Source organism: Brienomyrus brachyistius, unplaced genomic scaffold (genome assembly GCF_023856365.1).
Source record: "Brienomyrus brachyistius isolate T26 unplaced genomic scaffold, BBRACH_0.4 scaffold63, whole genome shotgun sequence".
NCBI classification, from domain to species: domain Eukaryota; kingdom Metazoa; phylum Chordata; class Actinopteri; order Osteoglossiformes; family Mormyridae; genus Brienomyrus; species Brienomyrus brachyistius.
Window position 1 is genome coordinate 1,624,431 of NW_026042338.1, and position 14,257 is coordinate 1,638,687.

The following is a 14,257-nucleotide window of genomic DNA, read 5'->3' on the forward strand; positions in this document are numbered from 1 at the left end:
GATGGCTGCTGTAAAATTACTCCCTTATTATTTAAGTATTATGAACATGCATTTTGAAATGTATAGGTGTGTATGTGTACGTACGCGTGTGTCTTTCTGTGTGTCTGTTTTCATATGTATATAAACAATTGAGGACCTTGTGCCTCAGTTATGTTTCTAAAAGGCACAATAAAGACTGACAGCTGCAGAACTGCACAGGCAGCTGCTGATTCTTGATTAGCACAGAGGAAGAAAAACCTTGACAATATTCGCCCACTACACTTCGCAACAGGAAACAGTGCCCTTGTTACTATCTCCGGGTATGTCTTTGTTGCTGTATTGGTGTGAAGTGTTTATTTTTAATAAAAATTATTTCATTTGATATTTTTAGGTGGATCACTATACTATATAAAAGGACAAGCAAGCAAAGCAAAGGACAAGCAAGGCCAGTCAAAATAAAGGTGGTCTGTGGTGCTGAAGAAGCGAATACAATATTCATCGATTTCCAAGTTCCACCGGAGCTCACACTGGCCAAAAAAAAACAAGAGATGCAATTTCTAAGAGATTCTTCTGGCCTGGAATGTCAGCTGACATTGATAAATGGGTGAGTAAATTTCACAAGCTATGTTCTCTTGCAGGTTTCTCAAATGTGACACTGTTCTTTTTCTATTAATATAGGTAGATAATAGGTTCATATTTATTCATTCTCTGGTCATCACAAATTAAGATCCAGTAAGGTATCTTAATAAGATACAACTGAATTTAAATGGTTTTAAAAGCAATTTTTCATGTTAGTAATGTAGCAAATTGTAATCATTCTGTTTCAGTTTTAAGAAATGCAGATTTTTGCAGATATGTGTTTTCTCTTTGACAGTGATGGTTTAAATCTTTTTCTTCTATTTTTTGTCAATTCATTCAATCTTTAATGCAGAACAATTTATTTGATGAGTGTCAATTGATTGTGGCAGTTGATTTCAACTATTTTATGTCTATGTTTTTATAGGTGTCAGAGTGTGTGACATGCCAGGCCAGTCAGAATGTAATAAAACAAGTGCAATATACACCCATAAAGGTAAGTATAGTTTGTTCTTTTAACTTATAGTTCTCAAACTAGAATAGATGCACCACCACAACAGTCAAAGTTGCTCATTAATGAAATATACTGTATGTATACTATGATATATTCTATTCATTTGGATAAGCCAAATGTTTACCTTTTTAGTTTAGTTTAGCTTTTCTGAATGTTCTGAATGCAACACTAGATGTGTCAGAGAAATATGAACTCTAATCTGAGAGCCTCACGTCATCAAATATGACATTAAATTTCCATCTGATTTTACTGGCACCCAGTGAGCAAATGCACAGGCATTTACATTTGCATAATTCAGCAGATTCATTTCTAAATTGACTCCCTGTAGCACAAGGATCAACATGATGGTAAAGTTAGGATACAGCCAGTGTTTAACTACTGACATTTGTGAACATAACTACGCATTCCACCACCACAGACAATAATCACATTCCGTTATTTGTTATATAATTTTACTCTTCTTTTTAAGGTCACGGAACCATTTGAGCTGGTGGGGATGGACCTGATAGGGCAATTGGTGACAACAACACAGGACCATAAATATATATGTGTCCTTGTGGATTATTTTACCAAGTGGTCACAAGCCTACCCGCTAAAATCCAAATGTGCAGAGGACGTCACCACATGCATTTTGAAATTTGTTTATCAGTTTGGGGCTCCGAAAAGAATCCTGACTGACCAAGGAAGGGAATTCGTCAATGCGGTAAATTGGATTGATCAAATAAGTGACTTTAATGGATAGAGAATATGATACTTAAATTGCAAACACATTCCTTATTATACTGTCTGTACACTTTTTTAGCTTTATTACGTATTAATCTTTATTAACAGATCAACAAGCGAGTCTGCACAAAACTGTCAATTGAACGAAGTTTATGCTCTCCTTATCATCCGCAAACCAATGACTTGGTGGAGAATCTTCCTGATGTGATTGCCTTCAAAATTCACTGTCCACTGAGTCACTGTTACATGTCTTTAGTACATATATAACTTAATAAAACTTGTTTGGGTTGAAAAGTGTTACTTCGGTATAAAATAAAGCAGCATTCTTGGTGTTTCTTACGCAGGTCATGTACCCCCATGAGAATCGGCCCCTTTATTTGGATCCTTTGGGAGAGTCTCCAGTTAAAATGAGGAAATGCTTAGAATCGACAAGGTACTTTCTGCTGTAACATTTTCTCCATAATAATAATAATTATTATTCATGTAATAACATATGATAAAATCGACTGATCTAAATTTGGTGTTCAAGGGCATTCCTGCTCAGCAAAGGCTGCAGTCTTCCTAGGTGGACCTGCAGTACCCTCCCTCACAAACTTCAGAAAGACAGCACATCCTGTGGAGTCTTGGCTTTGAAAGTAAGTATTGAATAGTTGTTTCCATGGGCAATTTGTACCGAAATGGTACTTGACGTTGGAGTACTTAAGTGTTTGTACTAAAACACTAGATCTTGTCCTGAAAGTCTGATTTGAATAAAATCTTTTCCAGTTTGCTGAGAGCATTTTGAAAGGGGAGGACATTAATATCAGTACTGACCAAAAGGCAGCTGAGAAGCTGAGGCTGGTTATTGCCATGACTCTCATCCGAGAATCTGGTACGTGATCAGCGAGACTCTTCTTCTGAACTGTGTTCCTTATTAAAAGGACAGTATAAAACCCCGTACCTGTTATGTACAGGATGTTTAACCTTACACCGCATTTGTTTGTATATGTTATTGATGTATTTACTAAACTGAAGTGTTTGCTTTCTTTACAGACAGTCTCAGCAACCTCTGCCATTTTTGTGGGTTGAAGGAGTCTGGCAAACTATGGGTAATTTCTACAATATTGCAATACATTAGTGATAAGCGTACTTATAAGATTCATTTCTTTGATAATAATATAGTAAAACGAGGTATTGCTTTTCTTTTCATGGGTGTGGATTGAGTATTCAGGGGTCAGTAGCTGCTGGTTCTAGCTCTAGGAGCAGAGCGCTAACTTGACGTACGTGTCTAGTGTTTTTCATTATTAGCAAATTTCTGCTTCTGTTTTGTGTAATGCTGTATACATTTATCAAGTTGGTGGCTGCCTTTTTAAACCATAAGCAATACTGAGTGGATCTGGGCATTTATAAAGCATCTCACTGTGCTCTTTCCTCCTAGATTTGCTGAATCATTTATTTTTATTGTTTTTTTTCCCTTTTGGAGAGAAACTTTGTCTTTCAGTCAAAAATGTACAGGCAAATGGATTTAACTTAATCAGTCAGGCTGCTGTTTGGATGAAAAGGGTGTTTTGCTAGATAACACAGATAAGAAATTCACTGTTTCTCAAGTGAGTGCAAGTGAGTTTCCAGCTGTAACCTGCACAAGTAATTTGATGAAACACTGGACACTGACTCCAACAGGAGTCACTGGGAGAGTATTTACCTGTCAGATAGTCAGTGAGGATATGAGGGCAGATGGTGAACCAGCTGTATTGGTGTTTGCACAATGTTTACAGCTATAAGTTGAGCAGTTATATCAACGGCCTGTCATCCTTATTCTGCTCATCTGTTTTTTCTATATACTGATGTTTTAGGACATCAACTGCTATTATATGTAGACAGCAATCTTCCCTGAATTTCCTATTATGATTACATTAATTGCTATGAATATTAAATGTGAAAAGTGTAAACTATACTACACTGGAAACACTCTCCCTTCCCTGTAGATCTGCTGTGATGTTTGCAGCAGATGGTACCACCATGACTGCGTGCAGAATCCTCCTGTTGATCAGGACTATATTTGTCCAGCATGCACATAAGGAATTGTCAGTTTATTAGTTTTGTGTTTCATGGAGGATTATTTATTTATTTATTTGACAATGTGACTAATTTTACTTATTTATTTGCTTATTGCTTTTATTTGAATCATATTGCCTTACTTGTTTGTTTTCTAATATTATTACTATCCATAATAATCAGTTCGTTTTTGATGTTAAGCCTTTAGTTTGTAGTCATTGTTCGAATTGTTAATTGTATTATTAAAGTTATTAAAGTTTCTATGCCTTCACAAATAATTTACCTATTGAATCTCAGATGATATCTATAGGAAAACTTTAATGTTGAAATTAATAATTACAACTAGAACGTTAAGTTCCTACATTATATCCCATTTCATGCCCACTTGACATCAGCAAGGTCTGTTTCATAATCTGTGTAAGTACAGTGCATTATATGTGTTGCCATGAGACAACATATTCATTTTTTGGCATTCAAGATCATTGGCGTTCAAACTGTAATTTTAACTACAAATCATGATGCAAACTTGGTACCAAAACATATATGGCAGGTTGTTACATTCCGTGCGTGGATGGGGGGTGAGGAAGCAACTCCAGGAGCCAGGAATCTAGATAGGCAGATTTATTTAGGGGGGGACGAAAAGGATCGGGGAGACAGCAACAAACATCAATGACAGATATCGGGAAACTGACTTGAACGTTGACTTGAATTGTTTGACTGTACAATTTTTTAAAAAGTTCTGTAAAATACCTTAAATGATAATACTGTAAATATCAATCAGGTAAAATAATTTTTATAATATATAAAATGTTTGTAAATATAAAATTTATCTTTAATACGATTTTGAATTGTAACATTATTTTTTTTTGCTTCAGTTACTGGTGTAATCTGTAACATGATAAATACATGAGTATACGTATTAAAATACAGTTTTAAATATGCAGTTTACAGTTCATGGAAACAAAGTAAGCTGTTATACATTAAACAGTACTGCTGTAATTTTACAGCAGAATTTATACTGTGGCGTTGGTGAGCCAATCGCCGGCTGGCCTATTTGCATGTGTCCCAGCATGCCGCACTGTCATGCTGAGAATAGCCGATGTCTATGTCATGCATGTAGTTCATGTTCCAGGTTCCATGCGTTACGAATAAAAGAGCTTTAACCAGACTGCATTTCTGACACGGCATCATGGCAGGAAACAACAGATATTGCAATGCAGTAGAAAACCTCCACCTGTACGTTTTATGGTTTTTAACTGCTAGTTTTACAAAAAAAAAAAAAAAACATAATACTTTAATCTGAAAATATTTGGAAAGATATGGATTCAAACAATTTATTATACAGAATAATATGTACCTTATCACATTAAATGGCACTACTGTAGTAGTACCATATATGTTGAGTATACTTTGATAGAGAATGTGAAGCACCAGGGGGAACTTCAGTAGTGGCAAAGGCCAAAATTATAAACAAAACAAGTGTGAACACTGGGTCGGGATGATTTTGGAGGCCAAAAAGCTTCCTTTTTTGAATCTTACAGTTGTCCCCCTCATGCTCTTTGCTACCCTAAAAGTTTTATGTGCTTTTTATGGAGGCTTGTTACCAAAATAAGGTATAATACGGGTCAAGTTCAAGGAGACTTTGCCTCCACATGCAGGGCCCACGTCGCCTTTTTCCTGTACCAGCGCTTCAAGGGACTTTCATTTCAACAGAGTATGGGGTTCTACTCTGATGATGTAAAGAAAGACTATGCTTTAGTGTCCAAGTCTATTAAGAAATATTCAACGTGTATTACCCGTGTTAATGTTAAACTTTCAAAGCTACAAAAGGCATCCCAGATACCACACATATGTTGAAATGACATTGATTCCATATTAAAAAACATTGATCTTCAATGTTCATTTAGCATTGATCTTGCTCGTTGAAAAGGCCGTCTATCCAACATTGAAAAGTCAACCATTTGCGATAAGGATTCAACGTTGTTTCAACACTTGTTTCACAACTTCTTCATTCATTGATTTAATGTTGAATTAGTGTATGTCAAATCAATATTGGGTTATAATTGCTTCACAAGTGAATTAATGCTGAAATTATGTTATATCCAGCAGGGCTTTCTAAAGCTAAATAAAAAATAGCATGTACAGATATTCAAATTGAATTTATTATTCATTTATAATTGAATTTATTATTCACATTATATATGTCACGATCTGGGGCGGGCGCTGGATAGCGCACAGGCGGTAAAGCTGGCAAGGAACAGGCGAGCAGGCGAACTCGGGGAAAATGAGGATTTATTCAAACGGGAACGGGACAACGGAAGGTACACAGGCACTGACATCTACTAACATCAATGACAGACACTGAACTCTGGTAAGACATGGACTCAAATAGACAGGACTGATTGAAAATAATCAGACACAGCTGGGTACGATCAGGGAAGCACACGTGGATAATTAGGGAGGCGTGGCACACATGAGGATCGTACGAGCCGGGCGTGACAATATATACATTCACAGAAAAATAGCACAATGGTGGTAATTTTATAGTAATTTGATAACAATCACAAAAACATTGAAGTGCAAATTGACCCCCCCCAAGCGGCCCACACCCACTTCTGTTCATTTTCTCTTTGCACCTCCCTGACGTTCTGCTGCATATCGGAGCCATTTCGTCACAGCATCACTGAAGATATGATGGTTCACTTTCTTGTAGTGGTGCTGTAGAGCTTCTGATATTGAAGAGAAAATAAGCTGTCATTAAAGATTTAACAGAGCTAAAGATTTACAGTTAAATGATCAACAGTACATAGCTGAATTGTTTGATCCAGTTACTAAAATGGATCAGCGTCTCCCTTTCAATTTGTATTTAAAGGACAAAATCACCATCCATCCATCCATCCATCCATCATCTCCCTCTTAATCCGGAGTCGGGTCGCGGGGGCAGCAGCCTCAGCAGGGAGACCCAGACTTCCCTCTCCCCGGCCACTTCGTCCAGCTCCTCTGGGGGGACCCCGAGGCGTTCCCAGGCCAGCCGAGAGACATAGTCTCTCCAGCGTGTCCTGGGTCTTCCCCGGGGCCTCCTCCCAGTGGGACATGCCCGGAATACCTCCCCAGGGAGGCGTCCCGGAGGCATCCTGATCAGATGCCCGAGCCACCTCATCTGTCTCCTCTCGATGCGGAGGAGCAGCGGCTCTACTCTGAGTCCTTCCCGAATGACTGAGCTCCTCACCCTATCTCTAAGGGAGAGCCCAGCCACCCTGCGGAGGAAACTCATTTCGGCCGCTTGTACCCGCGATCTCGTTCTTTCGGTCACTACCCAAAGCTCATGACCATAGGTGAGGGTAGGAACGTAGATTGACTGGTAAATCGAGAGCTTCGCCTTTTGGCTCAGCTCTCTCTTCACCATGACAGACCGATGCAGCGCCCGCATGACTGCTGACGCCGCACCGATCCGCCTGTCGATCTCCCGCTCCATCGTTCCCCCACTCGTGAACAAGATCCCGAGATACTTAAACTCCTCCACTTGGGGGAGGACCCCATCCCCAACCCGGAGAGAGCACTCTACCCTTTTCCGGCTGAGAACCATGGTCTCAGATTTGGAGGTGCTGATTCTCATCCCAGCCGCTTCGCACTCGGCTGCGAACTGCTCCAGTGAAAGCTGAAGGTCACGGCTCGATGAGGCCAACAGAACCACATCATCCGCAAAAAGCAGAGACCTAATCCTGAGGTCACCGAACCGGACGCCCTCAACGCCCTGGCTGCGCCTAGAAATTCTGTCCATAAAAACCATGAACAGAATCGGTGACAAAGGGCAGCCCTGACGGAATCCAACCCTCACCGGAAACGAGTCCGACTTATTGCCGCCCATGCGGACCAAACTCTGGCACCGGTCATACAGGGACCGAACTGCCCTTAAAAGGGAGCCCGGTACCCCATACTCCCGGAGCACTCCCCACAGGACCCCCCGAGGGACACGGTCGTATGCCTTTTCCAAGTCCACAAAACACATGTAGACTGGTCGGGCAAACTCCCATGAACCCTCCAGAACCCTGCTGAGAGTATAGAGCTGGTCCACTGTTCCACGGTCAGGGCGAAAACCACACTGCTCCTCCTGAATCCGAGGTTCGACAATCCGGCGGACCCTCCTTTCCAGGACCCCCGAATAGACCTTACCAGGGAGGCTGAGGAGTGTGATCCCCCTGTAGTTGGAGCACACCCTCCGGTCCCCCTTCTTAAAAAGGGGGACCACCACCCCGGTCTGCCAATCCAGAGGCACTGCCCCTGATGTCCACGCGATGCTGCAGATGTGTGTCAGCCAGGACAGCCCCGCAGCATCCAGAGCCTTGAGGAACTCTGGGCGAATCTCGTTCCACCCCCGGGGCCCGGCCACCAAGGAGCTTTTTGACCACCTCAGCGACCTCCACCCCCGAGATAGGCGAGTCCACCCCCAAGTCCCCACATTCTGCTTCCATAGTGGAAGGCGTGTCGGTGGGATTGAGGAGGTCTTCGAAGTACTCCCTCCACCGACCCAAAACGTCCCGAGCTGAGGTCAGCAGCGCACCATCCCCATCATAAATAGTGTTGATGCTGCACCGCTTTCCCGCCCGGAGCCGCCGGATGGTGGACCAGAATTTCCTCGAAGCCGTCCGGAAGTCGTTCTCCATGGCCTCACCAAACTCCTCCCACACCCGAGTTTTTGCCTCAGCAACCGCCAAAGCCGCATTCCGCTTGGCCTGCCGATAGCTGTCAGCTGCGTCTGGAGTCCCACAGGCCAGAAAGGCCCGATAAGACTCCTTCTTTAGCTTGACGGCATCCCTTACCACCGGTGTCCACCAGCGGGTTCGGGGATTGCCGCCGCGACAGGCACCGACCACCTTACGGCCGCAGCGCCGGTCAGCCGCCTCCACAATGGAGGCACGGAACATGGCCCATTCGGACTCAATGTCCCCCGCCTCCCCCGGGATATGGGAGAAGTTCTGCTGGAGGTAGGAGTTGAAACTCTCCCTGACAGGGGATTCCGCCAGACGTTCCCAGCAGACCCTCACTATACGCTTGGGCCTGCCAGGCCTGGCCGGCTTCCTCCCCCACCAGCAGAGCCAACCCACCACCAGGTAGTGATCGGTTGACAGCTCCGCCCCTCTCTTCACCCGAGTGTCCAAAACATGCGGCCGCAAGTCCGATGACACGACTACAAAGTCGATCATCGAACTGCGGCCTAGGGTGTCCTGGTGCCAAGTGCACATATGGACACCCTTATGCTTGAACATGGTGTTCATTATGGACAGTCCGTGACGAGCACAGAAGTCCAATAACAAAACACCACTCGGGTTCAGATCAGGGGGGCCATTCCTCCCAATCACGCCCCTCCAGGTCTCACTGTCGCTGCCCACGTGAGCATTGAAGTCCCCCAGCAGAACAAGAGAGTCCCCAGGAGGAGAGCTCTCCAACACCCCTTCCAAGGACTCCAAAAAGGGTGGGTATTCTGAACTGCTGTTTGGCGCATAAGTGCAAACAACAGTCAAGACCCGTCCCCCCACCTGAAGGCGGAGGGAGGCTACCCTCTCGTCCACTGCGGTAAACCCCAATGTACAGGCACCCAGCCTGGGGGCAATAAGTATGCCCACGCCCGCTCGGTGCCTCTCCCCGCGGGCAACTCCAGAGTGGAAAAGGGTCCAACCCCCCTCAAGGAGACTGGTTCCAGAGCCCAAGCCGTGCGTCGAGGTGAGTCCGACTATATCTAGCCGGAACTTCACAACCTCGCGCACCAGCTCAGGCTCTTTCCCCATCAGAGAGGTGACATTCCATGTCCCTAGAGCTAGCTTCTGCAGCCGAGGATCGGACCGCCAAGGTCCCCGCCTTTGGCCGCCGCCCAGATCACCTCGCACCTGACCCCTATGGCCCCTCCCATGGGTGGTGAGCCCATTGGAGGGGGGACCCACGTGCCTTGTTCGGGCTGCGCCCGACCAGGCCCCATGGGTGTAGGCCTGGCCGCCAGGCGCTCGCCATCGAGCCCCACCCCCAGGCCTGGCTCCGGGGGGGGCCCCGGTGACCCGCGTCCGGGCAAGGGAAAACGTGGTTCCAAAATTTTTTTCATCATAAGGGGTTTTGAGCCGCACTTCGTCTGGTTCCTCACCCAGGACCTGTTTGCCTTGGGTTACCCTACCAGGGGCATAAAGCCCCAGACAACATAGCTCCTGGGATTATTGTAACACGCAAACCCCTCCACCACGATAAGGTGTCGGTTCTAGGAGGACAAAATGACTGTAAATACAAATTACAATTATTATAATCAAGCAATTGATTTTTACAAGAATTGTAATACAAATCCCATTTACAGAACTGTTGGGATGGCATGTAAAATGTAAAGACACTTTGACATTTTGAAAGAGCTGTGAAATCTAACAGTGGAAGTGGAAGTACAGTAATTCTTTGATCTCTGAAAACAGAAAAAATAAAGAAAATATGATTATGCAAACCTTTTAAACATGCAAGATTTTTAAGCAACTGTAAATAGTATTTTTGAAGTTTAAACTAATAAGTCTGTCAAAGTGAAAATAAACTCTAGTCATCTCAGCTACATATGAGACCAGAACACATGGTTCCAGTTATTACAGAGTACAAGAATTTTTATAAATAAATTACAAATATCAACTCTAAACACAAACAGCTTACAATGGGTATTTTAGACATCCAGAATTTGTGCAAATGTTGCAAAAGCAGTCGAAAACAATTTGAATAGTGGAACGTAATTGTCTACATTATATGTGTGTATGATCAGCAGGGTTTAAATATGAGCACAGTAAATCTATTTTAATACATCTATATTGCACAGCACAATACGATATACAGCACTATACACTATACACATAGTATCTAAGTAGTATTGCATTTGTAAAATGCAACTAGAAAACCCCTTGTCTCATGCTGTCTTGCCATGCTTCCCTGAAGATAATACTTGTCAAATTGGACAAGGACAGGTCCACAAGAGACGTTTCTGAGGTTTTCGTTCCTATTCATCACAATCTCGGTGGATTAAAAAAACTTAAAAACAGTACTGTGTCATGTTATGCAAATATACATCCAACACCATTGGTCTACAGGGCAGTGGGCGGTACCAGGAACTACAACAAAAAGGGCATCACCACTGTCCTAACACCGTTCCGCATATGTTAATCATCCAAGGGCAGGGCTGACACTCAAATACATCCCCAAACCATTAAAATATGTACCACTCTGGAGAGGTGTCCCATATGTCACTGAGAGTTTTTCTCTGACCACATAGCAGGAAAAAAACCACATCACACTAATTGTCAAGTTCAGTCAGAACTAACCCATCAAAACTTCAATATAAAACAAGAAAAAGCTGTAAGATCTTTCTCATGATGGTGGGTAAATGTGGGACGGCTCTTCTGATCCTCATGACTTCTTGTGTGCATATTAAAATGGGGCAGATATGTGGGGATGGAGACTCGGTGACTTACAGTAACACCCTATGGTGTAAAGTGATCACTATTAGAGTTAATAAAGATTAACACTGTAAAAACAACAGCCATTGCACACTGTAAAGTGTTAAAGGTAACAGTCAATGGTGGGCCCATTTAAATACCATGCAGTAATTTAACACTGGCACATTTGCTGTGTAAGGTTTAAGGCAATGAACTAAGTAGCCAGAACTAGGTTAAAAGTTAGAATGTACTAATAAATCTTAAAGGAAGAAAACGGAATAAACAAAACTTAAATGGTAGCATTTGCATAAGGAGGATGCATTTAAGATTTTGTTACTCAAGCCATTTAAATGAAACTAATGAATGCAGCTGATGCAAATTAAGTTGCTTAAATTATAAATACTTAAGTTATTTTTACTCAATACAAAAAGTATTTTTACTTTAACTGTTTGAGTTAAATATAAAAATATGGGTCATTCTCTCAAATTTAAGAATCATTCAAAAAATGTTATGGTGAAGTACAGTGTTTGTTTTTTGTGTTGAGCAATAGGCGTCACCTTAGGTATATTAAATTTAAGTTATTTGTACCTCCGATTTCCTGATTTTTTTTTTGCAATGTGTATGTTTATGTGTGTGTGTGAGAGAGAGATCAATTTTTAGCATGATAGATAAGAGAAGATTATAAAGAACTACACATAGACTATATCTAAAATCTTGATCCTCCTGGGATCCCAAACACAATCTTCCTCCAAGCCGCTAAGAGCCATTCCGCAGTTGGGTGGCACTGACAGGGCGCATGTACCAGAATACCCTGTGTACAACTGTAAATCGCCCTTGATGTTGTTGTGAATGTTAATGGCTGCATTTCCCTATTGTCGTGCGTGTATTTTCCCGTGTCTTGTGTGCACCCTGTCCGATCCTCGTGTGTATTTAGCTTGTGTGAATCTCCCACTGTGTTTGCATCTTACAGTTCCACGTCTGACAACCTTGTATTTCCCGTCTGTGTATTTAGCTTCTGTGAATCTCCCACTGTGTTTGCATCTTACAGTTCCGCGTCTGACAACCTTGTATTTCCCGTCTGTGTATTTAGCTTCTGTGAATCTCCCACTGTGTTTGCATCTTACAGTTCCGCTTCTGACAGCCTTGTGTTTCGCGTCTGTGTATTTAGCTTGTGTGAATCTCCCACTGTGTTTGCATCTTACAGTTTCGCGTCTGACAACCTTGTGTTTCGCGTCTGTGTATTTAGCTTGTGTGAATCTCCCACTGTGTTTGCATCTTACAGTTCCGCTTCTGACAACCTTGTATTTCCCGTCTGTGTATTTAGCTTGTGTGAATCTCCCACTGTGTTTGCATCTTACAGTTTCGCGTCTGACAACCTTGTGTTTCGCGTCTGTGTATTTAGCTTGTGTGAATCTCCCACTGTGTTTGCATCTTACAGTTCCGTGTCTGACAACCTTGTGTTTCGCGTCTGTGTATTTAGTTTAGTGCTCGTTGGATGCCTGCTATAGTTCTTCTAAAGACTGCAATAAAAAAGCATGTTTCCTCGCTCTACTCAGCTCCCATAATGCCTCAGTCCACCCGGCGCCTCAATACTTTTCTTTAATACAAATAATAATTTTTATTCCAAGTACAATCCACATCATTTCTTGAAAGCTTATTACCCATCCTTTGATTGTGGTATCACTTACTTTTCAATGATTTCACGTAAACATTATTTCTGTTATACAAACATGATGAAACCAGTCGGGGTCATTTTGACCCCAACATCAATCAATTGAAATAAAAACACACTCATCCAAACTTCAACACTTTAAAATTTTATTTTGTCTTTCAGTACAAAGCTACAACACCAAATCTGGCCAATTTTGATCTGCTTGCCATTTTGCCTAAATTTGCCCACCAAATGCTGGTGTTATCAATAACTACATTATATCGTTGTATATATTTTAGATTTATTACAGCCAAAGACATCTTGGAGCTGTGAGAAACCTCCTTCTCCTTACATATCCCTCCTTCCCACCCTCCGGTTTTCAAACATGTCGCGAACATAAACATAAAAGAGTATAAAAAAATGCATCCATAACCCATAAATAGCTCCATACTTTATAACTTTTATACTTTTATATCCCACAGCAAACATGATCTTTTGAAATTTATGATAACTGCACAGGCAGAATTTGGCACTTTTGACTGGGGTTCCCTGGGACCCCAAAACATTTGTGTTTTTAAAAAGCACCAATCAAAGCAGAAATAGAAAAGAATTATGTGACATCATTAGGAAGAAATTGATTGGCAGTCATAAAACGTAATTATTTAAAGAAAAAAAATGTGAGGTATGAGAACAATATACCTCTGGGATGTGCAGGGACCCTGTCGGTAGGATGTGGGTTACATCCCTAATTAAATTACAATGCCTCCTCTCTTCTATTATTGGTATCTTTTCATGAAGCCTTTTTGAAAGCATTCAAATAAAACGTTTTGTTGGGAATAAATTACGTGTACAAGTTTAAATTTAAACAATTTAACAAATATTAAAATATACGTCATTCTCACTAATTTAAGAATCTTTTGAAAAAATGTTATGGTGAAATAGTTTCAGTTTTATTAAAATTATGTTATTTGTTCCTCTGATTTCATGATTTTTTAGCAATATATGTGTGCTTATGTGTGTGTGTGTGTGTGTGTGTGTGTGTGTGTGTGTGTGAATGTAAGATTAAGAGATTAATTTTTAACATGATAGGTAAGAGATTATAAAAAATTACATATAGATTATATTTAGATCTCTCGATTTCTTTATTCACTTTCTGTCCTTCCCTTTTCCCGTTCTGTTTCTCTAATTATTTTTTATGGATCAAAACACAACCCTGATTAGTGCTCTGGGTAAATTATATCTAAAACTTCAATCCTGCTGGGATCCCAAACACAATCTTCCTCCAAACCACTGGGAACCATTCCGCACTTGGGGGGCACCCAGGCTGTGTCATAT

General features: G+C 41.8%; 1 long non-coding RNA gene across 1 annotated transcript; it reads left to right on the top strand.

The window, feature by feature from the left end:
* Positions 1-536: 536 nt before the first annotated feature.
* LOC125725252 (uncharacterized) lies at positions 537-1,743 on the top strand. Its single transcript, XR_007387389.1, has 3 exons — positions 537-583; positions 983-1,051; positions 1,539-1,743. It is a non-coding gene; the product is annotated as an uncharacterized LOC125725252 (long non-coding RNA).
* The last annotated feature ends 12,514 nt before the right edge of the window (positions 1,744-14,257 follow it).